The 12,902-nt window shown below is 45.0% G+C and overlaps 1 protein-coding gene and 1 non-coding gene across 14 annotated transcripts in view; both read left to right on the plus strand.

Moving 5' to 3' along the window:
* ZBED3 (zinc finger BED-type containing 3) overlaps positions 1 to 12,902 on the plus strand; it is a 43,930-nt gene that overhangs the window by 17,199 nt on the left and 13,829 nt on the right. For 4 of the 13 annotated variants that reach the window (XR_010751118.1, XR_010751119.1, XM_066381721.1 and 1 more), the window contains exons 2-4: positions 7,873 to 7,973; positions 9,569 to 9,654; positions 12,483 to 12,643. The exons of 2 other annotated variants lie outside the window; for them this stretch is intronic. The gene's annotated coding sequence lies outside the window, so the exon portion shown is untranslated. Of the gene's footprint in view, positions 1 to 5,647; positions 5,697 to 5,890; positions 5,940 to 6,648; positions 6,716 to 7,872; positions 7,974 to 9,568; positions 9,655 to 10,692; positions 10,862 to 12,482; positions 12,644 to 12,902 lie in introns of those variants that run through there. 7 more of the 13 variants (XM_066381722.1, XM_066381723.1, XM_066381724.1 and 4 more) reach the window with 7 other exon arrangements.
* On the plus strand, positions 10,700 to 10,837 carry LOC136404760 (small nucleolar RNA SNORA47). Its single transcript, XR_010751454.1, has one exon. It is a non-coding gene; the product is annotated as a small nucleolar RNA SNORA47 (small nucleolar RNA).

Here is a 12,902-nt window from a genome sequence, read left to right on the forward strand (position 1 = left end):
TGGGTTTACAAGCCTCAGCCTGCCTCGGCCTTTGCCTTGCCCTTTGGGTGGTGCTGCACACCGCACTGGGGCCGTATGACTTGGCACCACAGGCGGGGCTGCGAACCTATCATCAGTTGCGGGTATCTGCCTGTTCCTCGGCTTTTGCCCTGCCCTCACGGGCAAAGCTGCACTCACGCTCAGGCCACGAGTCCCTGCTCCATGGGGCTGTGTGCCCATGCTTTGCCACGTGTCTCTGCAGTTCCTGGCTTTTGCCTTTCCCCTGCGGGCGGGATTGCAGGCAGGACCACTCTCCCTCACCTGGCCCGCATCCTGGTTGGACCACTTTTGTACTTCCCTTCCGCCCCCACCGGGTGAGACTGAGTTGTTTTCGGACTTTAGTCTTGCCCAGCCCGACTTCCGCCTGCACCCACGGGACCACGCTTCCAGGTTCCGGCCGCTGACCGCCCTATGGCGAGTCCTCAGCAGTGTGTGTAGGGGCACTGTAGCTCAGACCTAAGCACTCAATACTGTATTCCTGAAGGCTCCCTCCTTCTAAGCGACTCTTCTCTGAGTGCCACGGGAGAGCTTGTTTGACTGGTGTCCTGCTTCCCTTTGCTGGTAGTGCTGTTTTCAGGGGAAATACTCACTTTAGATTTGGGGGGTGACTCAGCCCAGGTGTTAGGTTGGCTGTCAACTTTGTTTCCTCTTGTGCCTCCTAGATTACACTCTCTTCCTTATACTCTGGTCCTCTCAACTCTCCCAATCTTCCAGAGTCCGGGGTGAGTGGTTGTAGAAGAGGTTTTCTGCGTGGTTCCTTTAAGAAGAATCGTGGATCTGAAAAATCTCTCTCTTTCTCACAAACAGTATCCTGACTTGTTTTGTAGCTAAATACTGTCCATACGCTTCTTCTAGACTCTCGGGCTGCAGGCTGGGGCTTTGTTCCTGGGACTCAGGACTCTTCCCCTCTCTGCTACACTCACTTCCCACCACGTGAGTCCCTCTGGGCTGCTGTTCGTGCCCGGGAGCTGGGCAGCTCCCTCTGCATTTCCGCTTTTCCTACTAGTCTCAGTGTGGCTTCTTCAGTGTTCAAGGCTATTATTGATATGTACTTATTTATTGACATTTTATTCTTTAAATCTATAATCCTCATTTTCTTGGTTTCTTTTTTTTCCTTTGCTCTTTTTACAGCAGGCCTCTTAACATTTATTGCTGTTCTGGTTTGGTTGTAATGAATTCCTTGAGTGTGTTGTTTTTTTGTTTTGTTTTGTTTTGTTTGTCTGGGAAGCTTTTTAATTCTCCTTCAATTTTAAATGGATACACTTGCTGGATAAGGAAGTCTTGGTTGTAGGTTCTTGTTTTGCACCACTTTGGATATTTCTTGCCATTCCCTTCTGGCCTCAAGTGTTTTTGTTGAGAAGTCAGATGTCATCCTAATGGGGGCTCCTCTGTAGGTAGTCAAATGCTTTTTTCTTGCAGCTTTTAGTATTCTTCCTTTGTCTCTTAACTTTGGCACTTTAATTATGATGTGTTTTGGTGTAGGCCTCCTTGGGTTCCTCTTTAGTGGGACTCTATTTCTTGAACTTGTGTGACTTTTTCCTTCATCAATTTAGGGAAATTTCCAGCTATGATTTCTTCAAACAGGTTCTCTATCCCTTGTTATTTCTCTTCTTCTTCAGGAGTCCCTATGATGCAGATGTTGTTTCTCTTCATGTTGTCACAGAGTTCTCTTAGAGTTTCCTCAGTCTTTTTGAGACTCTTTTCTTTTTGCTTTTCTGCTTCCGTGGTTTCGCTTATCTTGTCCTCTTAAGTTGCTGATTTGATCCTTTGCTTCATCCAGCCTGCTTTTAATTCCTTCTAGTATAGTCTTTATTTCTGATATTGTGTTTGTCATTTCTGTCTGGTTGTTCTTTATGATTTCAGTGTCCTTCTTGATGCTTGCTATCTCTTTATTTAGGTGCTCATTATGTCCATCCATTGTTACTCTAAGATCCTTGAGCATCCTAAAAATCATTGTTTCATACTCTGCATCTGGTAGTTTGGTTACTTCCATTTAATTTAGTTCTTTTTGTAGGGATTTCTCTTGATGATTTATTTGGGTCACATTTCTCTACCTGCCCATTTTCTCTGTGTCTTAGGTAGTGCTGTCTGACTTTGAAATTTTTGTGGGGTGTTTATGAATAAGATGGGCTTGGTGGTACTGTCTTTCAGGCCACTTGTTTTCCTTGTTCTAGGAATGCTTCTTAAGGGTACTATTTTCTCTCTTCTTGTATGTGAATATTGAATGCAGTTGGTATGGTTATCCCTTCCAGCTGGCTGACTCTAAGGGGCAGCCTTGTTCATGTGTATTATACATTGTGCAATATCTGTCCTGTTAGACGTATGTATTCTGCATAGTGTCTGGTGCCTGCTAGACTCCTCCTTTGGGCATGCTGTTTGTGTAGCTTGCTGAGTCTAGGGTTGGTGCTGTGTGCCACCCACTACCAGCTGTGTTGTCTTTAGATTTTCTTGGGTTGGTGTCAGTTGTTGTTTGTAACCTGCTGTGATCTACCTGTCTGCAGATACTGCTCTTTTTGCTGTTTGTGTCTGTGTTTTCTGTGCCTGGGCAGTGTGGGAGGGGCCAACCTCTGTATAAGGATCATTCCTCCTGCTTAGAGATGACAGCATCTCTGTAAAAGCCCCAAGCTCCCTAAGATTTGTCTCTGCTTTTCTGCTGCTTCACCTTCTCTTACAGCTGCCTGGTCTTCCCACAGAGTCTTCTGTAGAAAGACTGTAGTGTGGGCCCAGACTGGCCTCACTCAACCAACCCCTCTACAGGTTGCAAGCTTGGTGGATTAGGGCAGCTGAGGTTGGAAATACAATGTTAGTGAAACCCCCTACTTCAGGGGTCTATCAGGAGCTCAGTATGGGGAATATGCCCCCTACTTCAGAGTCTATTCCCTCAGCCACTGCTGAATACTTAAATTTTATTTCTCCCCAACAAGGTGAGCAGCAGGTTCAGATCGAGTGTGGCCGACAGTTCCTTTTGCAGAAGTTCTTACAGCTGGTGAGACCCTGGTCTCAGGGAGGAAGACTGAGAGAGTCCTCTCCTGGGGCTGACTGTGCGCCTCCTAGAAAGTGGCTAAACCCCTTGACCAAATCCAACAATAAGCTCACAGGGACCCACACATTAAATGCTTCAAGCCTCTCTATCTTCCCCCAGTGGAATCTAGCACTGCAGGACAGGATATCCAGCATGCAGTCTGGCTAACTGTTAAGCTCTACCCTATCCAATGCACATGAGCCGCTATGCTGGTGCTGATCACAGAGAGTGGAACTCGCCTCAGCTGGGCCAGGTTTGAGGAGCCTTTCCTTAGAATACTACTGTAGCAAGGTTTGTTAGGTCCTGAACCAATGCTCTCCACTGCTGGTCCCTGGATGTGCCAGCCCTGGGCATCCCTGGCAGGAACCTGGCACATACCAGTGGGCGACTGTATGGCCAGTGGTCACCACCATCATGGTCATGCAGTTCTCTTTGAATTTGGGCAGAGAGTAAAGAAACAGTGGAGCCAAAAATTGTAGACCATTTTGTTTATTGAAGTCTCATACCATCAGATGAGCAAACAGGCAGGGAAGACCACTTACCTTTCATTCAGAGCTCCGAAAGCCCTGATGCATTGTCCAGTTCCACAACCCGAAAAATCTTCTCTGGTTCCTCCTGGAATCAAAGGCCCCCACCAGCCTCAGCAGAGCTCCCAAAGCCCCTCAGCTCCAGTTCCACATCTGCACTCCTTCTCTCCCTGCAGAAAACATGCTGGGGCAACAAAAATCCCTTCTCCAGCAAACAGTAGCAAAACAACAGCCCCTTCCAAAGCAGGAAGGTAATCTGCAATTTGCAATCTGCCACCCTGAGGGCAAACACCACAGCGTTCCATAGACTACATACACATAGCGCTGCCAAGGCCAATATAAGCAAAATGTAAGTGAGCAAACCTAAAAAACATATTTTACAAACTTATTTGCCCAACAGAGACACTGTGACTGGCCCTCAGCAACCTTTTTGGAGATACAAGCAATCCAGAGTTTGTGGCTGCCGCTGCTGGGCCCAGGTGCACATGGAACTACAAGCTGCACACCAAGGCTGGCTTTTACCCACACTGGGCTTGGGGAAAGTTCCACTTAAAAGGCTAAGGTTCCCTGAGTCCTGCCTCTTGCAGCCTTGGTCTGCTGGCTGCTTGTTGGGCTCAGCCACTGAAAAAAAACCTCTGCTAGAGTCTAGAGCAGCGGTTCTCAACCTGTGGGTCATGACCCCAGCGGGGGTCGAATGACCAAAACACAGGGTGTCGCCTAAAGCCAAAAATAAAATATGTATTTTCCAATGGCTTTAGGCCACCATTCGGGGCCAGGGTCGGGACCCACAGGTTGAGAACCGCTGGTCTAGAGCCTGTGGCAATTCAGGGATTAGGAAGAGTGGTGGGTGTGGCTCCGCCCCTTGGCTTCAGCTGTCAGTCTGTACAGACACTCCCCCTCTACCCCACACACTTCAGTAGGATGTGGCCTCTGAGACCCAGAGGTGTGGTCTGCCTGCACTCCGGAAAGTTTTTACTGAATCTCCTGTGAGGCGGAAGCATCAGTTTTAGATTGAGGAGCATGCTGGAAGGGGAGGCGGGGTGGCTTCCGCCTCAAAATAAAAAGACAGCGTCACTGAGGTGCCCCCTGCTTTCTGGCCTCTCAGAACAACCCTGTCTCCGTGACTGGGGTGACTGGGGTAGGAGAGTCTCCCAAGGGAGGAGCAGTTGCTTTTTTTATTTTTTTTGTATTTTTCTGAAGCTGGAAACGGGGAGAGACAGTCAGACAGACTCCCGCATGCACCCGACCGGGATCCACCCAGCACGCCCACCAGGGGCGACGCTCTGCCCACCAGGGGGCGATGCTCTGCCCCTCCGGGGTGTCGCTCTGTTGCAACCAGAGCCACTCTAGCGCCTGGGGCAGAGGCCAAGGAGCCATCCCCAGCACCCGGGCCATCTTTGCTCCAATGGAGCCTCAGCTGCGGGAGGGGAAGAGAGACAGAGAGGAAGGAGAGGGGGAGGGGTGGAGAAGCAGATGGGCGCTTCTCCTATGTGCCCTGGCCAGGAATTGAACCTAGGACTTCTGCACACCAGGCCGATGCTCTACCACTGAGCCAACCGGCCAGGCTTTTCACCAGGCTGATTCCACTCAGAGGGGACTAATCCACCCAAGAAAAATGAGTACTGCAGTATTGGAGAATAACTCAGCACAGGGGTTCTGGTGGCCGTCCTACTGCAGAAATCAAAGGAGGACAAAATCGCCCAACTTGATGAAGGAAGTAGAATCTATTAAAGCTGGCAGAGCACTTGGGGTTTGTAGCTCCAAAACACGGTGTCCCCGAAGTTGACTTTCTTACAGGCTATATACCTTTACAGTATCTAAGCCAGTGGTTCTCAAACTTTTTGAAGTTAGAGTGCATTTAAAATCCTACAAATAATTGTAGACGCACTATATACAAATTTCTGAGCCATATGTTATAATAATTAAGTCAAATATTAAAGAAAAAATATAAAGTCCAAGTGTGCTTTTATGGTAATTAAATGAAATAAATATGACAAAATTAAATTTATTCTGACATTAAAAATCATTTTTATGTTACATTTTTTGTTATGCTTTTTAGAATTTGTAAAGAAGAGGGATTAAAACATTAAAAGAAAACGACAAAAAAGGTATCTTTTTATGTATATAGATACATTCTTAGTAAGATTTAGTAAATTCAGCAGGTCCCAGTGTGAATATTAAAGAAAAAATATATAGTCCAAGTGTGCTTTTATGGTAATTAAATGAAATAAATATGACAAAATTAAATTTATTCTGACATTAAAAATCATTTTTATGTTACATTTTTTGTTATGCTTTTTAGAATTTGTAAAGAAGAGGGATTAAAACATTAAAAGAAAATGACAAAAAAGGTATCTTTTTATGTATATAGATACATTCTTAGTAAGATTTAGTAAATTCAGCAGGTCCCAGTGTGAATGTGTTCAGTTTTTTCACTCATACATATCATCTTAACTTTACACCAAACAAAGGATAGAAGAAACTTGCCTCCAGTCTTTCCGGGGAACATGGGGGGTAGTGTAAACAATCCAGCACCACAGCTTAACAGCCTTTTGCAACCTAATCAGGCAAGTGAGGTGGGGGGTTGGGCAGACTGTCAGCTTACAGCCAATTCCCCACACCTCTGTCCCCCAAAAATCTAAACTCCAAAAACCCTGTTGGTTTTTTGGTCCCCAGCAGGCACATATTTCTCTGGAATACCATAGGGTACACCTGGAAATCTTCTAGGGCGCACCAGTGCACCCTAGCACACACTTAGAACCACTGATCTAAGCAACGGGCATGTGAATTCTTTAAGGTTTCCCAGGACTCAAGGAGAGGGGAGGGAAAGCTTTGGTGGGGTCAGCAAGGGGGAAGGAGTTTCCAGATCACTGGCCATACTTACATACAGACCCTGCTATTCTTGCTTTGTATTTTAACTATGGGATACAGATAATGTATCACTGGCTGACTCGGTTACCCCCACTGGCTCCCTGCCCTTGTATTATTTTCATTTCTTCCTTCTCAGAGAAGAGGGGGCCTGCCCCTCCTGCCTCAGTCCCCCATCATGTTTCTCCCTAGGCCTCCAGATTTACACTCGCCTCACGCAACTCTATTCCTCTCAGCTCTCCCTCCACTGGAGCCCCAGGTAAGTGGTTGTGGAGAAGATTTTCTGTGCAGGCCCTTTAAGACTGAGCCTGCATCTCTGAGAGCTTTCTCTTTCTCACGGACAGAAACCTGGCTTTTTTCACCTCCAAATGCTGTGTGGGTGCCTCTTCTAGGCGCTGGGGCTCTAGGCTAGGGCTCCGGGTCTGGGACTGAGCATCCACACCTCTCAGCATGACCCTCCCTACAGTGAGAGTCCCTCCAGTCCCTTATCCACCCCTTGCTCCTGGGAGTGGGGCAGCCCTCTCCACATCTCTGCCCTTCCTGCTAGTCTCAGTGTAGCTTCTTCTGTGATCCTCGGTTATGGACTCCTCTTTGTTTAGTCCAAAGTTGATTTTTCAAGATGATTTTTCTTAAGTTGTAATCCAATTTGGTCCTGGGAGGTGGTAGTTGGAATGTTTGCCTACTCCATTGCCATCTTGGAATGTGGTTCAGAAGTCTCTAGCAACTTCTGTTTATCCCTTGGAATTTTTCTCTCATTTTCTTCTTATTAACTAACCATCTAGTTCATGTATGTGCATTTTTGTTGGGTATTGGGTAAGAAAGAAATGCATATTACAGTGCTCCAGCTAACCAGACCTCCCTGCCATCTTCCTACTTAAGTGATGAGTAACCTATTTTGCATGAAAGTCAATTTAGGAAACAAAATAAATTTGGCTGGGGAGAGTAAGTGGATCTGTGATGGTTTTTTAATTTGCTTTTGTATTTAAAAATCCTCATGAGAATTCTTCTAATTTAAACTACCTACTTACTGTATTGAATAATAGGATGTCAAAAATAAAAACACTGCCTTTTAGCCACTAAGATCTTAATGTGGGCATGTCTGTGCAGTAAATATTGATCATTTCTTTTTGTTAATCCCTTGAATTTATACAGCACTGGAGAGTCCAACAGTGAGTAATTTGCATTATCTGATTTCATCCACCAGCTTGCGGTAGATCATCTTATCATGTCCCTTGACAGATGGGGATATGGAGGCTCTGATGAGTTGGGTCTAGGAAACGTAAGAGTCGGGTTCATTGCATATACTGCAGTGTGCCTTAAGTGCCTTTCCTGTGCCAAGGAGATAGATGAGTGAGGTAGGCTGCTCACCCATGGCATCCTCCATGGTGGATACAGAATCTCTTTCTGCTTGGGCAGGGCACAGCAAACCACTGCAAACGGAACAACCCCACGCACTGGGTCCCCTCTAGGGCCAGACGGCACTCCACCCACAGGACTGTTTCCTCGCACCTACATAGGTAAGGCTGCCTCACCCTGCACTCACATACATGAGTAATGTTTTATAAATATTTTTACTTTATGTATGGTTCCGGCTGTATACATACACTACTTAAATATAAACAGATGTTCACGTGCATGCTTAGTACTTTTCCCTTTCCCCTCCTTTCACATCAGCTGTCACCCCCTCAACCCATAATTTGTTCCTTCCTCATTTTTCTTTATAACTACATATCCTATACAGATCTGTATATTATTTAATAACAAGGCCCTGACTAGGTAGAGCATCGTTCCACAGCACAGAGGGTGTTGGTTGGATTCCAGGTCAGGGCACAGACAGGAGCAGATGGGTGTTCCTGTCTCTCTTTCCCCCTTACTCTCATTAAAATCAGTGAATAAATTTTTTTAAAAATAATAATGAGATCATATACACTTTTCTGAAATTTGCTTTTCTCCAAAGAAACCAAACAGTTCCTCCAGAAATCCCTCTAGATCATCTGTCCATCCTTTATAGTTTTATTTTTTTTTAATATTTTTAATTTTTTTTCTGAAGTGAGAAGCGGGGAAGCAGAGACAGACTCCCACATGTGCCTGGCCAGGATCCACCTGGCATGCCCACCAGGGGGCAATGCTCTGCCTATCTAGGTTGTTGCTCTGTTGCAACCAGAGCCATTCTATCGTCTGAGGCGGAAGCCATGGAGCCATCCTCAGTGCCCGGGCCAACTTTGCTCCAATGGAGCCTTGGCTGTGGGAGGAGAAGAGAGAGATAGAAAGGAAAGTGGGAAGGGTGGAGAAGCAGATGGGCGCTTCTCCTGTGTGCCCTGACCGAGAATCAAACCCGGGACTTCCACACGCCAGGCCGATGTTCTACCACTGAGCCAACAGGCCAGGGCTCAATCCATCCTTTTTAAGGGCTGCATGATACTCCCTGAAGAGGCCATATATTACCATATTCCCCCATGTATAAGATGAACTCTTTTCTGAAAAATTTAGGGTCTAAAACCTGGGTGCATCTCATACAGTGGTTATGGCATTTCAAATGCCATAGATGGGCCCTGGTCGGTTGGCTCAGTGGGAGAGCATCGGCCTGGCGTGCAGAAGTCCTGGGTTCGATTCCTGGCCAGGACACACAGGAGAAGCACTCATCTGCTTCTCCACCCCTCCCCCTCTCCTTCCTCTCTGTCTCTCTCTTCCCCTCCCGCAGCTGAGGCTCCATTGGAGCAAAGGTGGCCCGGGCGCTGGGGATGGTTCCTCGGCCTCTGCCCCAGGTGCTAGAGTGGCTCTGGTCGCAACAGAGCTACGCCCTGGAGGGGCAGAGCATCGCCCCCTGGTGGGCAGAGCGTCGCCCCTGGTGGGCATGCTGGGTGGATCCCGGTCGGGCGCATGCAGGAGTCTGTCTGACTGTCTCTCCCCGTTTCCAGCTTCAGAAAAAAAAAAATGCCATAGATGGAACTGAGGACGAGGCATTATACGAAGACAGTGATTTGTCATCAGACACAGAGGAGGACAAGCTATGGATAGGAGTTTTGACAATGATGAGGAGTTGCATGAATTTTATGATGAATAAAACTTGAGTTCAATAACTTTATATAACATATTTCTTTTCAAATTTCAGGCCTCCAAATTAAGGTGCATCGTATACATGGGAACATCTTATACATGGGGAAATACGGTATTTACCAGGCCACTCTCCGCTGATAGGTATTTCCTTGTTTACAGCTTTTTGCCATACTAAAGAATACTGTACTAAAAACATCCTAATACATATGACTTTACATATTAGTACTTTTAGTTCTGCAGAATTGATTCCCTTGAGTGGAATTCCTGATTACATCTATTATTCGTAAAAATTTCCAGACTGCTTTCCTGAAAGCTTTCACATCTCACTAGTAATGCATGAGGGTACCCTTTTCGCTGTCTCCCTTCCAGCTTCAGCTGACAGACCTCTTCAATTTTTTTTTTTTTTTTCTGTATTTTTCTGAAGCTGGAAACGGGGAGAGACAGTCAGACAGACTCCCGCATGCGCCCGACCGGGATCCACCCGGCACGCCCACCAGGGGTGACGCTCTGCCCACCAGGGGGCGATGCTCTGCCCCTCTGGGGCGTCGCTCTGCCGTGACCAGAGCCACTCTAGCGCCTGGGGCAGAGGCCAAGGAGCCATCCCCAGCGCCCGGGCCATCTTTGCTCCAATGGAGCCTTTGCTGCGGGAGGGAAAGAGAGAGACAGAGAGGAAGGAGGGGTGGGTGGAGAAGCAAATGGGCGCTTCTCCTGTGTGCCCTGGCCGGGAATCAAACCCGGGTCCCCCACACGCCAGGCCGACGCTCTACCGCTGAGCCAACTGGCCAGGGCCCAGACCTCTTCATTTTTGTTACTGTGATGGATCTAAAATGAAACCTTAGTGTTACTTTAATAGCACTTCCCTGAATATAAGTGATATTCATCTTTTCACAAGTATTTTGGCCATTTGCTTTTGTGCTTAGGCCCTTTGCTTACTTACATTTCTTGCCTATTTTTTATTGGGTTGTTTGTCTCTTGTAAGTTTGTATGAGTTCTCTATGTATTAGGGTTGTGGCTAAAGACTTTAAGGCTTCACTTCCAAGGCAAATTGGCTTACAGGGGCAGTTGAAATGAACTCAGGGGTTGCTCAGCAGAGCTGGGCAGGCTGTAATGACTGACAGTCACAGAGTGCTGGTCACTCTTTAACTACTGAACAGCAGATTGTATTGAGCCAGAATGTAGCTGTATGCGGAGGACTGAGAAGGTGAGGCAGTTTTGTACCGTGCTGCCTTCCACTGGTTAAGACCTCCAAGAGCAAAGGCCTACCAAGGTAGAGGATGTCCCTCTGTCACCCTTGGAGGGGCAGCACTGAGCTGGCTGACATTTGTGGCACTGCTTGTCTGTGGCTCAGGTGAGGTGTTCCATAAATTCTAAAGGATTAAGACATCAAAAGCAGTGCTGCTCACCCTTCTTTCCACCTTAGCTCTGATAACAGATGCCATTCTTGTCAGTGGCACTCCTCTAGGCATCGCAGATTTGGAAGAAACCCAGAGATATCTTGCAAGGAGGTAAAAGCATGGCAGTAACTAGTGACCTCTGGCACTTTTAGGGTTACATCAGGGATGATTACCCTAAAACTTTGGCATCGGTAAGATAGTCTGCAGGTTATGTACAATTTTCAACCCCCAGCTCAAGATAGCATATCAGAGTGCAACGTGATAGTCGTTATTATAAAAAATTTTTAATCTTTTCATACGTAAAATAAAAATAGGAATTCACTCTACTATTTAGCCCACTTTTGTGTATATCCAATAGCTTTTTTTTTTAAAGGAGGTGTATAAAGATAACATTCAAATGTAGAAGGAAATTGTTTAAAAAAAAGAAAAAAGTGTAAAAAAAATTAAGGTACAGATGGTTTACATAAACATTTTTAAGACTAAAATCTGCTTCTTTTTACTAACCATAATGCTTACTAACCATAAAAAAAATATCTTTAAAGGTGATCTGTAACTCCCCCTCTAAACCCCAATCCCCCATTCCCTCTTTGGTAACTTCAGTAATTAAATAAATCTCTTGGGAAAAATCTGGCTCTTAATTTCTAAAGAGCTTTTATACTAATTGGTCTTCTTGAATAACCATATTCAAATCAGTGCCTAATGTATCAGAAGATATGTAACTGGCTATTTCCTTTGTTAGAAGAGGCCTGGTACTTATCTTTTCTGCCGATTCTTGTAAATTCATTATCTTTTTTCAAAATGCAAGATATATTAAATGTCATGCCTGATCCGAAGTGGACTTGCTTGATGGGAAAAGGAATAATGAGGTTTAGAAAGTGGTAATTCATCTGTAACAAGACTATTAGCAATTGAATTAAAATCTTAAATTCTATTAAGATAGCAACTTATTTTTCCTGTTCTCATCCTTGTCTTCAGTCATTCCTAGTTGCATTTAATAAGATTCTGGAACTTTATCATCTCACAGCTGCTGGTTCAAAACCTGACAGTATTTGTGGGCATTAATTATCTCACTGTGCATAATTATCCCACCTTGGCCTTGGTATTCCCCCCTGAAATGAGTTCTCAGATGAGTTCCAAGGGTCTCTTGTGTGTTCTCTTATTATCTTTAAACTTTCAAAGCAAGTCTAGACTCACCTGTTTGGTCCTTTGTGAGGTTATTTCCTAAAGAATGAACTTCACCTTTTCTAGCTCCCTTGTGTGATAGGTTACTGCAGTGGTAAATTGTTTTCCTAATAGGAAAGACATTGCAATGACAGTCACTGTGTTGTGTTTGGATCTCTTTAACACATATTTTGTTGGACAAAGCAAGAAGCTTCCTTAATTAAAAGTACTGACCAAACTATATATGCAAATATATAGAGGGGGCCAAGTAGTTGGGATGAGCTATATAGAAAATTAATTTTATTTGTTTTATGACTCAAGCAGCTATTAGAGTCTGAAAAAATGACCACCAGGACATGGTGTTAACCAGTATTTCTATCTGTCTTTAATTCTGTTTGACTCTTTTTTACCCAGCTGCTTGTCCTCTGAATTTACTCCTAGCACTGCTGTTGGCTCTCACAACTCAGGGCTAATGCTGCAGTCTTTCTACCTGAGAACTTGGGTTGGTTGGAAACCCTGAGGCAATGACAGGGACCTCAAAATTCTCAGGACATGACCCGCCATCTAATTTAAAGGTAAAGGTTTAGAAAGCTGCTTTGTATATTGCTGTTTCCTAAGTGTGCAAATTTTAAAAATATTTTAATGGTTTTTAGTACTGTCAATTTTTTCATAAACATTGTTTTCAAAATCACAGTGATACAACTGAAACTAATACAAAATTATATTGAATGTAAACTGTAATTTAAATATAAAATTTAAAGTTCTTTTTTAAAAATAAAAAATGAAAATACTTTTTTCCCCCACTTTCTTGACAGAGACAGAGAGAGAGTCAGA

The sequence above is a fragment of the Saccopteryx leptura genome, chromosome 4, assembly GCF_036850995.1.
Source record: "Saccopteryx leptura isolate mSacLep1 chromosome 4, mSacLep1_pri_phased_curated, whole genome shotgun sequence".
NCBI lineage: Eukaryota > Metazoa > Chordata > Mammalia > Chiroptera > Emballonuridae > Saccopteryx > Saccopteryx leptura.